This window comes from Haliaeetus albicilla, chromosome 3, assembly GCF_947461875.1.
Source record: "Haliaeetus albicilla chromosome 3, bHalAlb1.1, whole genome shotgun sequence".
Lineage (NCBI taxonomy): Eukaryota > Metazoa > Chordata > Aves > Accipitriformes > Accipitridae > Haliaeetus > Haliaeetus albicilla.
In genome coordinates this window covers 44,189,811-44,204,327 of record NC_091485.1, presented here as the reverse complement: position 1 = coordinate 44,204,327, position 14,517 = coordinate 44,189,811, and the positions used below count along the sequence as shown (strand labels likewise).

Sequence of the window (14,517 nt, the reverse complement as noted above, 5' to 3'; positions counted from 1 at the left end):
CAAAATATGAGAGGCAGAGTCATACAAACTAATGTTAGCATTATTTTTAGCTGGTTACTTTTCTGTTGACTTGACCAGCAGTAATTAAAGTGAATTTGTCTGTCAGAGACAACATAGGCACAAAATCCATTAAGAAACTAAACTAATGAACTCTAGTTAAAAGCAAAAACTCCCTAGCAAAATATTAATGCAGTTGCTCCAAAACAAATCAAAATGCATTATACATTTAATTGTCATTTCTTTCAAATAGGAGAAATTCCTCAAAAATAAAATCCTTCCAAGAAAGCCAACTGCAACTCCAAGGGTACACTGAGGCCATGCAATGCAGTATTAATGTTAGAAACTACTGAACTAGTACTAAATCAGCTATACATTTACATCGCATATTAAAATACTATACAGAAATGCTAGCTTCAGTCCTAATAACAGAATAATTTCACTTACAGCATGCTGCACATAGGCTAATTACTTTTGCATTGCAAGCTGCAGATAGGCTTTTAAAATCCCCTCCTACCTACTATTTTCAATGTGAACACCTTCCTCCCATTAGCTAACTGAGTGCCATACCTATGGAACATCATTCTGAGTAGATATCTAATAAATGAATGACAGGTATTCTGTCACAGTATCATTCATGTTCAGGTCTACTGTGTTCTTCATTTACCTTCCTTGCTAATCCAGTATTTTGCTCTTTCTCACATGGGTAGAAGCTCAAATTGTAGATTTATAGAACCTAAGGCTACGAAAAACATTATGATCATCTATGCTGGCCTCCTGAATAACACAGAAAACAGAATTATATGATTCCAAATTAAATCTATAAACTCCTGCTAAAGCAACAGTTTATTGTATTAAATGACCTCCAATTCCAATTTAAAAGACTTCAGGCTCTAAAGAGCCCATCATATTCCTACACCATTTGTTCCACTGGTTAAGTACCCTGACTATAAAATTAAATCTTATCTAAATCTCCCTAACCTCACCTACCACGCATCAATCTGCTTAGCCTTCTACCAAACACAAGTATCAGAAATCTCCTCTAGGTTTCTCTAAGTTTTAATTAACCCTTTTCTTAAACTTCTTTAATTACATCAGCTTTCTAGTTTCTCTCAGTCATGGTGAGCTGAGGAAGAAAATATTAACCCAATTTCACAAGTATTTTGGAGAATCAGTAAACCCAAAGCTTATGGAGAAACATATGGGCAAAAATATATATTAAACACAGGAGTAGAAAGGTAGAATAACATGCAGCCATAAAGCTGGAAAACATGATCTGACATTAGTTATCTAGTCTGCTTTCAAAAACATATCATCAGACTGAGCAAATTCATCACTGGATTCTTTCAAAATATTCAGCTGTTTGAAGCAAAACTCTATTTTCATCACTTAGATCATTTATGCAGAACTGAAACAGTCCTATTTGCATACGAATTGAAAATAAAAGAAAGATTAAGCCCACAACATTAAAAAGGGATCACCTTTTTCAAAATTTTGACCATGAGTTAAATGAGTTAAAATACTCCTTTGTTCCTCATCTTAACAACATTTTTCATCACTTTTTTTTCCTAATTGTCATAATAAGCATGCCCACGTAAGTTAATATGTATTGAAATAAAAACAACTAAACAGAATCAAAATTTTTAAAATGTAGCCCCAAGGAACTGCTGAGGAAAAGGGCAAGCTTTCTTACTTTTATTATAAGTTTAGACTGAACCACAGGTTAAAGGTTCTGTAACATACTAACAACACGGTTTCCTTTAGGGTATAGCTTTTGGAAGCTTACCAAGACAAATTTTAACTCCTTGTACAATTCTAACCCTGTTTGCTGTACAAACTTCTTTGCCTCATTCAACTTCTTCCATAAACTCATGACTGCCACAAAGACTGGAAGAAGTGAAATTATTTTTCTAACTCACAGTGAAAATATAATATTTATACTTTTCTACAGCTCCATCCTTTTCCCCATGTGACCAGGATTTTGTCTCCTTTGCAAAACACCAACATAGTTTAAAGGAAATAATGAATAATTATTAAATGAATATTTTCAAAATCAACGTTCTATACAACATTGGATTCTATAAATTTCCTACAAGTGAGCTAAAACAGTATCATGTTTGACCAAACCAGATTTTACATGAAACTGATAATTATACAGACTTATGCTTGAAGATTAAATCACTGAAAAAATGCTGAAACTTTATGATGATCGACAGAAAGAAATACTTTCAACAAAGTATGGAGCCAGGAAATTATTTTCTAGAACAAGAAGAAAAATGCTATTAGGATAAAAATATAAAAGCAGAGTGACCTAACCAATTGTAACCAATGTAAAAATGAGACACTCTGTTCAGAGACAGCAAGGACATTTTCTGAAGTGTTACATTAGTCAGAATAAAGTAGGCCATTTGAGAGAAGTCTGAATGAATAGAAAACTGGAATTCTAACAAGAAAATTCACGTTGACCAGATCTTCATATTCCTAGGGACTATGAACCAAATGTAAGTCTCAAAATTAATTATTTTTTTTTTACCCAACAAGTACAGTTAATTGCTTAATTAGGAATTATAACGGCTGTACTGTAAGAAAGAAGAACCACTAATTAAAAATGTAAGAGAGACAGGACATAAAATGCAATTTCTCTGCTGGTCTTTCCTATCTAATGCCACTCTAAAAGGAACACTCCTATTAGATGCCTATATAAGACTAAAATTCACTGAAAAAAATTCTTCCTTCGTAGTAAGCATCTCATTCATCCCATGAATGATAATGCAAATACCTTGCCTTCTATGAAAAAGAACAGCAGAGGAAAAGTTAGTGGCCTCCTTTTTTCTCCATAGTTTTGTATGGAAACAAGAGGTACACATTATCTGTCTATTCATTCATCTTGTTTTACTTAGCTGTAAATGAGCAAATTTTATAGGCTTTAAGTAGCAGGAGCTGCAGCGATGACCTATACGGGAAGAGGTCATGAACTGCCTATGTGCCAGTCGAAATTGGCTTCAGCCTGTCCCAGATGAGATAAAAATGGTGGAAAAAACTTCGGTCCACCAGAGGAGCACACAGCATCCCTGCTCAGACATATTTAAGACAGAGGCAGGTGTTAGGGGCTGGAAACACACTTGGTGGGGATGGGGCATGCCAAGCCAAAAGGCAGTAGGGATGTGCCCAAGGAGCTGTGACTGTGGGCAAACCACAGCAGGACAGGGACACCCCTGAGGGACAGCAGCCATGGGTGACCCACAGAAGGGCAGGGACACCCCTGAAGGACTGTAGCCACTAGCGACCCACAGCAGGGCAGGAAGACCCCTAAGGGACTGTGGCTTACAGGTGATCCACACAGTCATCACTGACACAGACTAGCAGACAGGAGCCATCACACAGACCATCTCATCCTCCTGGCTGCCCATCGCCATACCAGAAGTGTTTGCATGGACTGAGTACAACTCGTGGCAAAATAAGTGCAGTTGGACTGGGGCAGGGGGGGACCAGATGTTTATGGAAGTGTGTGTCTAATTGCTTGTCATTTTCTTCTTCTCAACGCTCAAAACAGTGATCAGACATTCATGTTGGTTCGCAATAAATTATCTCAAGTAAAATTCCCCAACTCTAGATTGTCTCACTGACTGTATTACCTTAAATTTTAATCCAGTGACGTAGTTCTACCAAATTTGAGAGCGACTGAGTTCCCAAAGATATTACAGCTGTTGTGGTACTCAGTAAATAGGGAGGACCAGGAGATAGAAAGGTAGGAATAATCTCTGTTAAATCCCTGACTGATGGTAGAACAGGGAGACTTCACATGTTATTCACTTTGACAACAGCCAGCAGGCCATTCAGCACATGCATTCTTTGGAATAAGCACAAGCTTTGTTTGGAATAAGCCAGAGCACATGATGCTTTTCGCCCAGCTAACAGAAGCAAAAGGAAGCTGAAGGTACTACAAGCATATGTTTTCAAAAGGACATGAGAAAAAAATGTGAAAAACTGCAGTGGGATTCAAAGGATATAAGAGGACTGAATGTATAGTGATATAAGGGGTACTACTGCTTTAGAAAGCCCTAGGGAGAACCAAGGGTACTACTAAAAGATCCCAAAGAAAGAGGGAGAGAGCAAAAAGCTGGATTTTACAGCGGCAGGATGTAAGGGACATATGATACAAAAAAAAAAAAAAATCAAAGAAAACATTCCTCATTACTTCTCGCTGAACAAAGTATGGCACTGCTCTAACAACAGAGCATTAACATAGAAAATGAGAGATATGGGTTATCTTCTCAACGTGAAGACATACACTTTAATTCCATGGCGCTCTAGCCACCAAGGATGGGCAGAGAATAGGGTACCACTCACCCTTCCTGCAGCTGCTGCTGTAGGTAGTCAGGAATGTAAGACACCTGGGACCAAGTATGCCACCATGGGAAGTTTGCCTTCACATCCTTGTTCCCAGGAATGCTTACTTTCTCTGCAAGACCTACTCCTACCTCTTTCAGATTTTGCTGTAAAATGACAGAAAATTATCTTTGGTGCCAATTATGGCAGCTTCCTTCATCACTCACTTGCTAATTATTTTTTTCTAACAATTTTGATACTACTCTCATTCTGCCCTTACTATTGACAAGATGGTCCCTGTAAGGCTGTGCTACATTTTTAACTTTTACTGGGAAGAAAAAAAAAAAAGTATTTTACCAATAGAATATTTTAACAAACTAATTAGTATGAACTTGAAAGCTATTAACTTATTGAAAAAGCTATTAACATATTTTCATTACGCTATCTCGCAAATTAAATATTATCTGTGAGACTCTAGAATCAGGTCTTTATTCTGAGAGGAAATGTCTCTGCTAAGGAGATTAATTATTTTATTTTTTTTAATTAGAAAAATAAGGTAACTTGACAAATGTGTATATGTTTCCCTCGCAGATATTTATAAGTGGTGTTTGTTGTACAGCAAATGTTTAAAGACATCAGACTTTACCCAATTCTAAACCCTAGTATTTCAGCTCCCCAAGTGACAAATCCTTACTTTTTGGCTCACATGTTTTTATGCTTGTCCCAGAGTGCACCTTTCATTTTTGTTAAACCAGAGAAAGAATTACACATACGGATGTCAAAAAAATGTTGTGTCCACTTCAGAAATGAAGTACATAGGAAATGCTTTGTCCTTATTAAAAGTGAGGAAATGTTTTGCTTAAAAGTGTAAACCTCATCACAATTTAACACAAAGGTTTGAAATAAGGCATATGGGAAGAACTATCTCAATACTATGCTTTCATGAACCCTGCAGAAATTCTCCCACCTTTGGCCAAGTTGTGAATCTCTGCAAATTATATTTTGCATATGCTCAGGAGAAAGTTCATTGCAAAAGCAAAAGTCTCTTAAAAAAAAATATCCCCACTGAGTATTCTCCAAGCTGGAGATGAAGGAGCTAATCCAGCCCTTTGTAGCTGCCTCTGTTCCAGGCTGTTACAATGCCAAAGACAAGAATAGACAGCAAGGGAACATTTCCTTCTGTGCCCTTTGTTCCTTCACTAATTGAGCACTGAGAGTTCACAGATGAGAGAAGCATAAAAGAGGGAAGAAAGACCAAAGACAATTAGGTAGATTAGACAGACAACTGCTACTAGAACAATGATACAAAAGGTCAGAGGGAAAAAAAAAAGAAAACCAAACAGCAAAAGGGGGAGAAACTAAGATGAGACAGTTATAGACCTGTACTTGCTCATGAAGGACAATTATCAAAGTCAGGACAGAACGTAAGGTGAGGATATGGGTTAAACAAGATTAGGAAAGATGCCAGGGAAAGAAAAGCTGTGTTAAACAAGAGGGACACAGACTGATGGGGTCAGCTGAGAGGAAGCAGAGTCCAATTCTGTACCGATATAATACATCCTGCTCAGAAACTAGAACTCAGTCTGAGTTTACAGTCTCAACAGTCTTCAGTGGTCGGCAAAGCATGTGCTTTAACAACCTCTAGAAGTTGCCCTCTATATAGATTATTATCATTAGTACTCTCAAATTAAATAACAGATGTTTGTATTATCACAATGAACTATGGGAAGATCAATATAATTCCACATCATGGAATTTTTTTTTTAGTTGGCTTCACTTAAAAACTTAGCAGTTTATATTGATAAAACTACAATTTTTCTGAGTGATCGTTTTCTAACTGGATAATATTATTTCCCAAATTACTTCTATCCCTTCCTTCATGTCATAAATCACAACCGGAGAAGCACTAGTATTGTATCTACAACTGACAAAGAGTTGAGCTGACACCACCAGTAACGGGGTAAATATTTTTTAAAGATCTTTTTAGTGCTTTGCAGGAAATATCACCATCACTGCCCCAAGCCAATAAATAATCCTGTTGCTGGATAAAACACATGCTGAATTTGTCCTTCCACAGAAAAATAAAATCTTACTGAATAAACCTGAGATACCAAGATCCCTCTGATCGTACATAATGAGGTGAAAAAATTAATCTATTTAATTCCCTTACCAAATACAAAGTCATTTAAGAAAAATATCCTTCACAGTAAGCCAATTAAAAAAGAAATCAATATTGTAAAAGCAATCTTTGTATTTATCATGTTTTCCCATTCTAGATAATCAGAAAGATAAGAGGGAGACCTGTTTTGATGAATGTGGCCCCATTTTTTTCATTCAAATTTTTTTATATTATTTTTCATTGGGAGGGTCATGAAAGAGCATGCCTTCTTCCTTAGTTACATGCAACACTAAACTGAAGTTTCCAGAGAAGTTTAGATTTTAATGTTGATCTTTGTATTATCATCAAATATAATATAGACACACTGTAGTGTCCCTGCTCTCATGAAAACCTACACAATGTAGGAGACACCTGTGCTTTGAGAATCAAGTTAGTGTACATAGCGCTGCGAAGATCTAAAGGGACAAAGGATGCCAAGAATTTAAAGTGGCAATCTTAAAATGAGAAGGATACTTACTAAAAGATGGTCTCCCCAGAAGAAAATGAGAGAGAGACCCAAATAAGAAAAACTGTGTACCTTGCTTATCACTAGCTGTTGTCCTGAAGAAGAATCTTAAGTCTCGTATCAGAGAAACGTTGACTGCAAAGCACAGAAAGCAAATTTGTTGCATTAATAGGTAGCATTTTAAACAGTTACTTTTCAGATTAAAACTATATTTTACAGTGATGCAAAGAACTGCAAAGCTCAAAAGAGAGATTATATGACAGAATGGGTACTCTTTAGTTTAAGAAATATTTCTATTGCTCTCCAGGGAGATTTATTTCATCCACCATATAGCATGTGACAAGAGTTACGCTGATCCTTCACTGGGAGCTAAGTACCCCAATAGTTTTTACATTACCATGCACCACAATAGCAATCCCTGACATTGGTTGTAAGTGTCAGACAGAGCCTTCATTAATTGTCATCATCTTTAAGACGTAAAAGAAACCGTCTCTTCTTGCATGTTATTACACAAAAAGTGTACAGGTTATCTATATACAGCAAGTGCAAAAATATTTTGTCCTGTAATAATAATCATTTAGAATATATGGCATAGAAAGTGTACTATTGTTAAACTGTCAGTCAAAACCCTTGTGATACAAGGATAGAACATCACATCCATCTATAACAGCCTTTTCTGTCAGTCAAACGTGTTGTTCTATTCAAATCTAGCATCAATTTGATTTTTAAATTGGCAGAGGCTGTAAAACATTATTCTGATGTGATACCAATGTGATCTAAGTTGCTGTTGATATCAGAATACAACACAAGTTTCCTCTCCAATCCAGTTCTGTTTCTGCTTTTAGGCATCTGCGTAACTTAGATGATTTTGCATATATAAGTACATGAACAGTCAAATGAAATTTTTTCTTTCATTACATGCCAAAGAAATGTTTGGTGATAATCTCTTCTACTTTGAAATAAACCATAATTTGAAAAGTCTGTATCAGGGTGATGAAATCATTATTAATATGTACCCTACAAAACCCAACAAATACTCCTGTTTATCCATCACATACCTTCATTCAGAATCAGATTAGTCCCTTTATCCCAGCTATGAATAACTGTGGCTTATGAAAATTGAGTTAAAGAGCACTGAATTCCTACAGCATTTTTCTGTGACATTAGCCGTAGAATGAACTGAAGTGGACAAACTATTCACTCACAAAAGAATGCAGAGCTGGACTCTGTTTCTTGTCCCATTGCAAAACTGAACACAAATAAAAGGACAGATGAAATTTAAATTTGATTATAAAAAAATAGAAGAGTAAGTCAAGACAAGCTCTTTTTAGCCTGTTCCCATGCACACCTTGAGGTCTGCAATTTTTGTACTAATGGACTGATTTTTCTACCTGGGTTCAACACAACCTAGAGAAAGCATATCAAATCAATCTCGCCATAGAACACTAAAAAATTTAACCATCCATTTTCTTCCATCTTTGAAGTGTGCAGATAGAGGTAATAAAAAGTACAGATTACCAAAAGCAACATTAGGTTTTCATGTCTTCCCCCCCCCCCCATTATTAATTTCATATAGGAATCATCAATCTAGAGTGATTTATTAGCATACTTGCCATTATTTGGGCATATGCAATGTAGCAGACCTTTTTCACGGGCATAATCAGTGACTTTTTATACTTGGCATACACAACAACTTTATGGAACACTACCTAATGATTGACAAGATTCTAAAATCCTCAAGAGCTCTGGGGGCAAGTTCAAACAAATTGCTACTGAGATGATATCACCAATCTCTTTTCCGCTTGGGGCAACTTCAAACGAATTGCTACTGAGATGGTATCACCAATCTGTTTTGCACTTGCACTGTTTCAGTAATACCTACAGTCAAAAGTCAAGGGTGCCAATGCCTAAATCATCCCAGTTTTCAGAACACTAAAGCTTACAACTGTTAGTGAAGGCACAGTACTATGAAACAGAGAGGCTAAAATGCAAGCTCGTGCTTTAGTTTACCAACCCAGCTACCTTTTTACAGAACCGAGGTAAACAGCTGGCTACAGTCAACCTCAGTATACCCGCATTAGAAATAAATTATGTTGAGAACTACTCAACAGTAGTTTTCAAAAACAGGCTATAACTAAAAAAAATCCCAATACCTTGCTTTTGTTCTCAGCTTCAACACCTTAACTTCCCAGTAAACCACCTAATGTTTTTATGACTCAGTTAAAATGTAACTATTATATCTCAAAAAAATCTCTTATAAGGTCTGACTATTTCATTCATGTTAAAATGATGAATACTTAATATAAAAGTGATTTGTAAGGCAATCAAGAGTTTACACATAAAAAATAAACATAGGTAATTAATGCAATTTATATTTATTACAATATTTACTTAGGTAGTATATCAAATAAGGCTAAAAAAAAGGCAGCATGCGTATTGGTACTGTATACAGTCTTTCCATTATGAGAAAACTGTAATCTACTCAGCACAGTGCACTGTATATATTCCATTGCTCAGCCTTATAAGATTCCATGTGGCCAACCACATTATGCTAACTGCTTCTGTTTATGTGCTTTTTAACTTAAGATAGGGAAAAAAAACTACTCAATCTCAATTACCATTTTAAACATTTGAACTGGTATTTGAAAGCTGGTCTACAATGAAAGAGTCCCGACAAGGTAACTACACAAATTACAGAATCACAGAATGATTGAGGTTGGAACAGAACTCTGGAGGCCATCTTGTCCACCCCCCACTCAAATCAGGTTGTTAAGAGCTGTGTCCAGTTGAGTTTTAACTACCTCCAGGGATGGAGACTCCACAACCTGTCTGGGCAACCTGCTTCAGTATTCAATCACCCTTAAAATATGGGGGATAGAATAAAATCACTGACTCTCAGTCAACCAGTATACTGTAAAAAATAATATAAGCATAGTTATGCTGGAAAAAGAAAAAAACATCTAAATCCTTTTGAAGATGTTGCTTATTCTGCTTAAAAAACAGGTCTAGAAATAATAGCAAAAATAGACTTTTTTTTTTTTCCAGTAGAAGCTTCCTTCAGGAGAGGGCAAGTGCTTGGTACTATAAAAAAACATAGGACACAATCCCTGTCTCTGGGAGTTTACAGTATGCCATCAAAGCAAAATTTAGGACAAAGAACCTCAAGTACATAGAAACACACCTGAAAACTTGGAAATTAAAGGTATGCAGTTTGCCAGTGCTAAAAAACAGACCTGTTCCTTTTTTTTTTTTATGGATAAGTATACTTATAAACATTGAAATGAACTAAATTTTGTTTTAATTTTCAACTTTAACAATATTCTACATAGCCTTAATATAACACTGATAAGAATAATTATTTCTTCTTTAGATGGAAAGAGTAATGGAGAAATAATCACAAATTACCAAAAAAACAAGGAAATTAATGTTTGAAATTCACGTGAGGAAGAAAATTTTGATCAAACTGTACCATATATTCTGTACACTGGAGTCAAATGTAAGGAAGTATATTTACAAAACCATTCACAAGATTTTTCCAGGTATTTCAAATTACAGAGCTAAAGATATTACCATCACAGTCTCAGTGGAAATTTGCTGCTTTCTATCAGAGACCAAGAACCACATAAGGGCAAAAACAGAAAGGATGCAAGATCTTTCTGTTACTTCACGAACAGCAAAACTGAATCCCGAAACTGAGTTTATATAATACCTTAATCTGACAAAAGAAAAAAAAACAACCAACCAGACAACTTTAAATGTGGAGGTTACCACATAAACCCTTCTTTTCCTCCAGAATGTAAATATTAACATTCATTCTTTCCTCAAATTTATATCTTCAAAGAAGACTACATCATTGTTGATTTTCAAACATATAGAAATAGTCACGGAATACAGCACACAAATTTTCACAGTGACAGTCAAATTCTAATCATTATTTTGACTGATAAAAATATCTAATGTCTGTACAATGCAAATTTGCCCACTGTACAATCTCTTGCACCGAAAACCATACCAAGTATTTTTCAGTACCAGTGCACTACCTTATGCATCATAAACTATGGAACAGAATCGGTTCTCTCAACAGATCTGTATCTCCACCAGGGCTTCTGGTGGCTATATCGGGTACATACTACAATTTTTTTCTCCTCCTGTGCTGTCATGATTATGCCAGCAAAATACAGTTGGATGTACCAGTCTTAAAATTTCAAAGCACAGAACAGATATTAATTCATGTCTACAACACTAAGAAGCAAGTAGGTATTTTACATACCGGGAAATCAAAGAAAGGTGAAGTGCTTTGTCTAAAGGCACTTGGAAGAAACAAGTAACAAAGCCATAATTAAAATTCAACATCAAGCTTCATGTTAATCCTCTAGACCTAACTGCCTTTTTCAAAGTGCATGATTTGGAACATCAAAAATAAGAATCAATTCAGTCACTTTTCTCAATACATGCTTTAATGATAAAATAAAACACCGCATTCAGCTTCTTCCTCTGTATTGGCACGAACAGTCATCCTTCTTAGGAATCAAATTCATGAAATCATTTTGGATTAAAAAAAACACCAACATTAAAAAGGAAGCCAAGTCACAGATAAAATTTAAATTCCACATTTGATTTAGCTTCTACCTCTGCATACTGACGGACTGACAGGAAAACACACATACGTGCCAGGTATGCCAGTATACCAATTTGCACTAGACTGATTTAATTAGTTTGCTTTCAATGCAAAGGTGCAGCACCTCAGCAATTATGAGACCGTTAATACAATGGGAGCATAACAGCACCTTCAGAGATCTTCGTCTAACCTCTAGGCACACATATAACTCCCATTAAGGCTAATGGGAGTCACATGTGTGCATCCAAGGGAGAAGAGACCCATTAAAACTGATACAACATATCCATTAATCTTCAGGTCACTCTTAAGGTCAAACATTATAAAAATGTTTATGAATAGTACTTACTAGGTATGCACAGTGGCTACTTTGGTTTTAGGACAGACCTGTGAGCAGTTAAGGCCATGGAAAATGTCTGCTTTAAAAGCATCACCATGTTTCAAGTAGTGGCATGGAAATTTGAGAGTGCTTTTCCGTAGTCAGAGAGGACATTCCTCTATCATCTCCTGAAAGAATTAGAAGGATAGATATGACAGGGCAGGTTAGACATGAATGAAAACCTTGGACAAAGGTATGCTCTAGCTTTTCATTTTTCTTCCATCCTCAACTTTCTTCACATTTGAGTCTCTTAGTTATGGTTTTCTGCTTCAGGAAGAACATTTAACTGCAGTGACTAAATTCCTGATCTGTGCAGTCTGCTACAAAGACACTAGAAATAAGATTTTGATTACTGAATCACCAGCAAACCACAACAATTCAAGCACTGCTTGCAGGGAGGAAGGGGTGGTTTTAGTTTTTAAAAGAGAAAGGTAACCTTAGTTTGCTACCCATTTCATTCTGTGTGTCTGAAAACTCCCTTTTTCACTACTGTAGTATAGTTTAAGCAAGCATGCTCTTTTCCAGCTTAGAAAAAGCTAAGGCTATCGTCTGTAAAACTGATCTGATCAGCAATGAATTTGCTGTCTTGATCCACACTGAGTCCTGGAGAAGAGAGATTTCTTAGCAGCATGGGGGCCAGATGATCTCCATATGAACAGAGCAGAAGGAACAGTGGGAGGAAATGTGAGTGTCAGATGAGTACAGAAATGAGGACAAACTTCAGATATTAACTACCCCTATTTGTTTATTGTTTCTTTCGGGAACTGGAGTGAATGAGCAAAGTTGGCTTCATCAAGGGTTACTCATGAACTATTCTGAAACTCGTCTTCCGGAACTCATGTCAGAACTCTTTATTCTGCACGAGACTTGTTCAGCACTCTCCAATTACGCTTCCTGTTACAGGCTCTGTTGGTATTCCAAGCATTGACAACGTAGCACTGCAAGCTTTTGTTCAGAGACCTCATGTGACAGACATAGATGGTCAGCTGCATCTGGAGTGTCAGGTCAAAGCACAGGTAAGAGGCTGGAGAACAACCTCTCACCTAGAAAGCATGGCCCCCAGAGACAGTGACAACATCAGCCCCACTGAGAAATAGCACATTGCTTCAGTCTTGAGTTGCAGGTCTTCTATTGCCTTTCTCTGGTATGGCCATGTCAGACAGACTCTCACTTCACAAGATTTTAAAATGCTGCCATAGCTTTTTACAGTGCCCTGCACAAGGAATTGTTTTTCTTTATTTCTAGTTCAAATATTCAATGATAAATAAATGATAACAAACAGAAGATTAATTCAATGATTCAATTAAACAAATTACTCCTCAGAAGAAATAAATGATTGCCTTTTTTTTTTTTTTCCAAAAACCTTGGTGTATGCAGTAGACAATATAAACATTTGGGGGTGATTTTTTTTCCTTTATTAGTAGTCATAAGCCTTCTACTACAATGTCTTTCTGTGAAACAAATGAGCTGTCCTAGCTCAAAAGATAAAGTTACCTCATTTTGCTTAAAATGTAGTTTTCATATAAAAAGATCTAAACCCCATTTTGTGAAATCAGCCATGTGAATTAGACTTATTCACTTCAAACAGTTCTTCTGAAAGAGGAATTACTCATTGTAACAAAGTTAGGCATCTGTTTTGAAGATGCTTTACCATTGTAAAAAATGACATGTAAATAAATATTCAACCAAACTGTTCTTTCAAGCTCATAATATTCATGGAGGGCTGTATCCTGTTTTGTGACACCACAAGTAGTCCAGAGTGCTACCCAATTTCTTGGCTGTGAATTACACAAAAATGATATATAATCTATCAACACATGCCCATGGAATACCCCCACAGCCTCCTTAGCACAGATAACCTCAGCAAGGTATCTGAAGAACTGGTGATGCAGGATGTTTTTCTGAGTACAACGGTGTTGCTGTTTCTTTGCTTGATTGTTTGCTGATCAGTGGTGGATGGGAGGTTCTGTATGTTGCAAAATGTGTGAGAAATTGCTTTTGGATAGCCTTGCAGTTTCTGGGCCATCCCGGATGAACCCCCACTGAAGAAGATAAAGACTTTAACCTTTTTAGGTAACTTAGTTTAGAAGTATCCATGTGAATTATGTCAAAACGTAAGCATAGATAATAGAAGCACTAATGAGCATTCTTTAAGATAAGATGTATCAAACATGCAGAAGATCACACTACGCAGAATCATCTGAGAAGAGTCAAGTAATGGATAAATGAGGAAGACTATGGAAGACCACCAGAGGACTCCTGAAGACCACCAGAGACCTTCAATGCGCCTGCGTAAAAGACATTTGCATATGCTAATAGCTTCCCTGGAAAACTAATGAATATATATAACATTTCTCAGAAATCTAGTGAATATGTATGTAGGACATGTACTTAACCTGCACAATTAGGCCCGACGGCGTGCACGAAAGCGGAGCGATCCCCTGTACACCCAGCGCTACAATAAAGAATGCCTGCTTTCTAAAACTCCAAAATCGAGTCCTAGAGTTTCTTCGACCGGCTTTTTCGGTATCACTGGGAGCCTTGATGTCACCTGTGAATCTGTATTCATGAGT

At 36.5% G+C, this 14,517-nt stretch overlaps 1 long non-coding RNA gene across 1 annotated transcript in view; it reads right to left on the bottom strand.

Annotated features, from left to right (window-relative positions):
- The window catches only part of LOC138684780 (uncharacterized), an 87,384-nt gene extending 73,573 nt beyond the window's left edge, over positions 1–13,811 (bottom strand). The window contains exon 1 of the long non-coding RNA XR_011324055.1: positions 11,915–13,811. This is a non-coding gene — a long non-coding RNA (uncharacterized lncRNA). The remainder of the gene's footprint in view (positions 1–11,914) is intronic.
- Between the last annotated feature and the right edge of the window lie 706 nt (positions 13,812–14,517).